A 7,158-nucleotide genomic window follows, 5' to 3' on the forward strand; every position below is an offset into this window, starting at 1 on the left:
AAAAAAAAACTTGTACATTTCACAAATATTTCATTTACTGTGACCACGGTTGTCATTTATCACAATTAGCAATATCTATCCAAGTTAGACATTTTAAACCAGGCATTACTAGTAGTATTTTTGAAAATGTTTGTATATTATTATTATCGAACTGCGTATGAAACCCACATGTTATTCTTTCTGTAAAATAGTCAGGTATTCTACAGAGGAATTCAATCTTTCAAAGCTTGCCATAAAATAGGATAACTTGTATTTCAAGCCATTAGGTCCAGATTGTTCTTTGGTTTGTTTGTTTGTTGTCTGCGCTAGCAGTCCCTAATTTAGCAGTGGAAGACTAGAGGGAAGGCAGCTAGTCATCCCCACCCACCGCCAACTCGGTTCGAACCCGCGACCCACAGATTGCGAGTCGAGTGCCCTAACCACCTGGCCATGCCGGGCTTGTTCTTTGGTTTGTTTATTTATTATTAAGCACAAAGCTACACAAAGAGCTATCTGTGCTCTGCCCACCAAGGGTATCGAAACCCGGTTTCTAGCAGTATAAGTCCACAGACATACCGCTGTGTCACTGGGGGCGTTGTTCTTTGGACGCCACAGAAATAGATTGAACGACAGAAGCGATAAATGATCATACAAAAGAGTGAAGACTCCAGATTCCTTTTACAGCAGATCACGAGAGAATTGTTTGTGTTCTTTACAAAACACAAAAGATGGCTGTGTTATATTCCCTACATGTTCAAAGTGATGAAACTTCCCAACGTACTCCAAAAGGATTTATAGGTCTGGAGATTTAGCATGAAAAATTCAAGGTGGAAAAAGACTGAAGCACGCGATATGACTTTGGACATTCTGTAGTTGTCTGAAGAATATCAATGGTCACAGATATGGGTGTATACCAACTGAATCAGATTTGATAGAAGAGTTAGCACACGGAATCACATATAAAAGGTGCAATGGAATTCAAAAATTGACCCAAAACTCGAGTGTTTTCGAATAGCTGATGATTTTTCTGCAGGAGAATAAAGAAAGTTACAGCTTCCACAACTGAATCAGATGGCATCTATACACAAGAGCATCTATCTGAAAACCCTATGGATTACTAGCGAAAGAAAGGGAGGATATTATCCATGCAAAGATTTAGGCCTGCCATGTTTCAAACAAGGCTTACCCTCTTTGGATTCAACATAACAATTAGGTTTATCCAATTATATTAGCTTAACAGGTGCAAAGGTGCTGGACTTACTGTGACCCAACATCAGTGATGTGGTTCCTGAAACTCAATAAAATACTGACAGTCTCAAAAAATCAGGTGGTGGGGATGCAAAAACATCGATCATACATCTTTTCAGATCATTCCAATAACTTCCAACCTTTTTAGGATAATGTGAACAAATTATAAGTTTACAAAGAAATTCAGATAGTGGACGAACTTTACATCTTATAGACACTTGATATTTCTGAAATTTGTTAGTTCTAACTTTGAACCCGATAAATCTTATAGGAACAAGCCATAAAAGTCTTATAATTTATTAATGTGATTGGTCCATTAGGGAGATTGTAGATCATTAAAATAATTTAGTTGTTTTTTACTACCCATCGTGTACTTACTTCACGTGACAACCACAACCATTATAAAACCATGGTGGAACAGATGTATAATAACTACATTTTGATATTGTTTGACGTTTCCTCATGGGGAAAGGTATGCAACAGCTGTTTCCAATGCAAAATATTAATACGCTCAAATCATAAATATGTTTGCAGATCAAGGACTTAGAATTTCCAAGACAGAGATATCTCTTGTACTTAGTGGTATAAACAAATGGATCAATTTGGGACCCAGGATTATACAGAAAAAGACATACAGCAAGTAGTACCTCAGCTGTGGTATGTAAAGTGTGGCATTTTGTAACAGGTAGGTATAGATGAACAAAACATCAGCAGCAAACGCCATCTACGTGCCCTAGACAACAGTACACAGCATAATCAATATCTACACCTGGAATAGTGACACAAATCACAATAACCTAAGTTCCTTCTGTGACACATCTTTTCAACCATTGCATACTTCAAACAGCGTACATACTAAAACCGTATTCATGCTGTTCTATTTGAAGATATAGAGACCAAGTCGCCAGACCCAGATTGATTTTTGTAAGATTGAACTATTGAAATAAACTCTGGAAACCTGTCCTCCTCGTATACTAGATGGAGTATAGGAAGCATACAGGGAGGAGTGGTGTACTATGGACATAATAGCCATACAAGAGAGTTTTTTGCAATGGAAATTGTGCTGCAGGGCTATTGTCAAGATGCAAGGTCATCAAACATAGCATGATCAAATGTAGTTTCATATATCATGATATAACTTACTCAACCTCTTTAAATGTATTACAATATTGTCATATATATACCAATGTCTCTAGTTCACGTGCAATTATCATGCCATCCAACACAAAAACACCTCCACGAGCTATGTCTTGATAGCTGTAATATATAATGTGCTGCCATCTATGAGTCATTAAACTCATCACACATTTTTTGCGCTTCAGTAGTTTTTCATCAAAAATCCATTTAGCCATAATTAATAATTATATTGTCAGTACTGTATATATTAACACACTCGTACCCACCTAGGCTAAGTACAATATTCGGCAGTAAAATGAATTTACTAACCTACACAGCCTCGAAGACTAGTACTTGAACTTTCAAGACAATGTATTGCTATTTCCCGGGCAATCCGCTTCCTACAGTTGGTGGCACAGACAAATCCAGTGAAACAACTTGACTCATGTTATTTGCTGAGAGAGAACAGGGGCACTATTACTGTAGATGAAGATGAATATATTGCCTGAGAAAATCGCTTAATAGCTCAGATAGTAAAAGTTACAACACTATTTTAGCTGAGCTTTCGAACTCCTAGTAATCATCGTCAGTTGTACAAAATGTTGATGCTCTGAGAACTACATTTATCATCACTATCCAAAGTGTGTAATAATAGAAAAGTTATCACCTGATATCTTGTAGCTATCTCTTACTGAGTCTCTTCTCAATAGCTCAGAAAACAACTAACACAAGTGCCTTTCAGTCATTGATCATAAAATAGGGACTGTCCTAATTGCTAGCGATTACTAATCGTAGTATTCATATCCCATTGAAAATTTTTTAGAAAAGTTAAAAAAATTTCTGGAAGTACAGCACGGGAAAAGTGTTCGGATTTTTCTGAGATAAACTGTAATGTTTTTATATATTAATAGTTGTACCCTTTAAGAACTATATTTACAAATTACACCAATAAAGTCAATGTTGGCACCTCAGAAAACAGCAGAGCTATTTCATACCTATTCTACAGATGCTTTTCTAATCTGACTCCTCTTGTAAAGCCAGATAAGTATATTATCTGCATCCTCTTCATTATCAGCTCAGTCGAGATGATATTTACGGTATTATCATTATTCTTTGACTCGCCAGTCTTAATTTTTAATCTCTGATTCTTGGTCTAGCCATTTTACGAGAGGCTCGCCATTGATATATGATTTTAATTTGTCAACGTGTTCCACATGCTTACTCGTACCATATGACATCTGTAACTTGTACATTAGTGGATCAAGTTGATGGACTTCTCCAGCCAGAGCCGACTTGCTCCTGTATACATCTAAATGGAGCTGTATTTCTTGACCAAACATGAGTGTGTTTGGTAAGGAACCAGTTACACTCTTTTCTGTTGCAGAGGCATGTCACAATTGTTAATTTCAATACGTTTCTTGGATTAACAAACTTCACAAGAATCTAATTAATAGTTTTATTACCCATTCTGCTAAACCATCAGACTAAGGTTGGTAATGAAATATGTGCACCTTCACCACACCCAAAACTTTACACAACTTAAAGAGCAGCTGGCTCGTGTGTACCTTCACCACACCTAAAACTACATAACTTAAAGAACAGCTGGCTCGTGTGTACCTTCACCACACCTAAAACTTTACACAACTTAAAAAGCAGCTGGCTCATGTGTACCTTCACCACACCTAAAACTTTACACAACTTAAAGAATAGCTAGCTCATGTGTACCTTCATCACACCAAAACTTTAAACAACTTAAAGAATAGCTGGCTCTTGAAATCAGCACCCTGACCCATAAAAATATCTTCAAATATGTCATTTTGGGCACTAATGAGACAGAAACACACTGCTGAGTTATCAACTAATGGATAATCCTCAACTCACCTAGTGAAATATTTGATAACGACCAGCATATACCATCTTCATCATCTAGTTTCTGGAAGAGAACCAGTAATATTCCGGGATATTCTCTGCAAAAGAGAACCAACAATTCTCTGCTAGCATTTCCTTGTTTAGGCCAGCTTTACATCTGGGCAGCACATTACATACAATGTTTAAACTGCTGCTAAACATCTTCACTCGAATTCAGCCAATAAAACTCTCATTGCACATTAGCACAAGTGAGTGTTACACATTGGTGGCCTCAAGTCTTTGTATTATTCAAAGTCTGAATAATTCCCTACCTAAAAGCTATGGGAACCATTAGCTGCAACACAGATTGAGAACCATGTCTTTCCAGTTAACAAAAACAAAATATACCTTCCTGCACTCGTAAATGAGTCTTTCATTTACTCTTCCTGGAGCTCTTAAAGCATTAATTGTGGTATCCAACCACTAGTAGAATCTACTACCATATTGCTTGGTGTTGTTATGGCAGGAATGAAACTAATTCCCATACATTGTGCAAAGCCAGAATAATCGACGAACGGACGGAATGTCACTGTGCATAGAGAGAATCCTTCAACTTTTCTGTGTTACAGGGCCATACGATGCAGTACAACAGAGTTGTATTCCTGCAACATAGTAATCCATTGCGCAGTCATCACTTTCAGATTTTTAAAGCTCATAAGACACTTCAGTGATGCATGTCTACCCAAATGGTGAACTTTCTACTGTACAGGTAGTGTGGGTAGTGTTTGATGAAGACCACAACTGCAAGTAATTATATCTTCATTGTGTGCAGCATCTGCATTTAGGAGTCATGAGCATACAACTAACACATACTATAACACGTTTCACTCAATTCTGCAACTGTATTAACATTACCCATTTCTACTGTGAATGGCATCAATATCCAACAAGAACTGAAAATTATATCATGGATACACCAGAACTGGAGTTTTCATTAAAGTTTGATTCAGGAATAGGAATATTTAGTCACACTCCTTGGTCTAGCTAAAATGTGCAAAAAAAGTCAGCAATATGATACAAAATTGATAGAATATGATAAAAGAAAACTGTGAACTTTTAATTTGGTCACAGTTTCAGGCTATTCCTGTAGGACTGCAATACTTACAAAGTCATTAAGGACGCCTTTTCTTCCAACAGTAAGACAGAAAATTCCACCTGTATGTCCATGAGTGCACATTTTCCTAGTTTCAGTTTTAAATCTTTTGTTCTTCTCTGCTTAAGTATCATTCTCATGTTTACAGAAGTATTTTTAAATCTGTAGCTAAACACCAATACACTGTTGTCATATTGCAGGCACCTGTCTCATTTCAGCCCCTTTGGAATAAGCTACTAAGTGGCAGGAGCTTTGTCCTAGACAAATGGCATGATATGAAATTTGCAGATGATGTGAAATGTGCAAACCATTTCGAGTGCTAAAAGCAGTTTTAGCTCTGCTCTTGTTTATTCAACTTGAATTGCCACTATCTTCATGTCAAGCCAAAAGTGTTGAACCAGTGGAACTTTTCAACTGCATCTATGCATTCGTCTGTCAGTGGGAGTGGAAAGGCATCAATAACGATTACCACATTCACCCATCTGAAATCAAACAGTACCTTGACATACCCTCCTTTATACTGGTAATCACTAATGTTAATGGCCATCCTTTAATATCCACTGTATTGTGCTTCCTGTATCTCTAGTGCTCCAGGACAGCCTACACGGGAACTGTTTAATTGAACATTCATCACTTTGATGAATGTATTGGGGAATTATTTCTATTATCCTCAATCACCTATCTGGTTACACAAATACATCAGCAAAGTCAGCCAACAAGTCACTGAGTTTCTGTCACTGTATTAAAACACATTTGCTTGCACAATCCTCAAACAGCAATCTCAGATGTTTCCACAACTGTGTACTTACCTCTGAATACTGCACAAAGGGAGTAACACTAACAATACTACTAGCTTTGATTATCTCCACTTTACCTGCTGTGCTGATGACCATTCCAGTGAGAAACTGAGTAGCTGACTGCCTATAATACTGGGAAAACACTGGGACTTCAGCCCTTCTTAGACAGATCATTATCTGAGATAATGATGTCCGCTTTCTGGAAGGGAAACAGTGCATTTTATGCATTGGCTCTATTACCATGTTTCAATGCACTAGAATCCAACCAAAGTGAGCAATGAAACTACACTTGTGTACATGGAGGTACTTCGAGTCTCTTTCCAACAGTCTACTGTTCCTTGGCCAAGTCTGACTTGCATTGGATGGATTTTCTGTGGAAATGAAGCTTACCTGTTGTACAAGCCAAACTAATGGATAATTTCCACAGTACTTCATATATAGGATACTAAAGCCACACCCCAGGTAGGAATTGACTACAGTCATTCTGTGGCTGTCTTCACTTAGACATAGTCAAAGATTTACCTTTTCAGTCACATCCAGAATAAAGTCAGTGTTAACTTGCCAGAGTGGTAGCTTCCTCAGAGTGCCTGATATATGGTAAGATCAGCCAGTGTTCTGGTAGCTTCTATATCATCAATGATTTTTATACCTCACCCTTGCATTGTCACAGGCACACACCAAGCTCCATCCAACCTCGAGAAAAATGGGCAGACTAACAAACCTTTTTGACACAAAGCTGCTTGCTTCACCCCACAAACTCATCAGCCAGTCGTTACTCGAGCTCAACTACGTTTTCGGAGCAGAAGTAGCAGCAGTTATGCTGACCTTCCTACATCTTCTGTGCAGTCAGTTGATACTGGTAACTTTGCCTATTTAGCTGCATATTTATTGCCTTAACCCAAATCAGATGCTTTGATCTTCACTTACATAGTGATGTCTGGATATAGCACCATCAGTATTGACTAAGACACAAACATCATGGGTGGACCAGGGAAGCCCTGACAATTTACTTGGAAC

The sequence above is a fragment of the Limulus polyphemus genome, unplaced genomic scaffold, assembly GCF_000517525.1.
Source record: "Limulus polyphemus unplaced genomic scaffold, Limulus_polyphemus-2.1.2 Scaffold2547, whole genome shotgun sequence".
NCBI classification, from domain to species: Eukaryota; Metazoa; Arthropoda; class Merostomata; order Xiphosura; family Limulidae; genus Limulus; species Limulus polyphemus.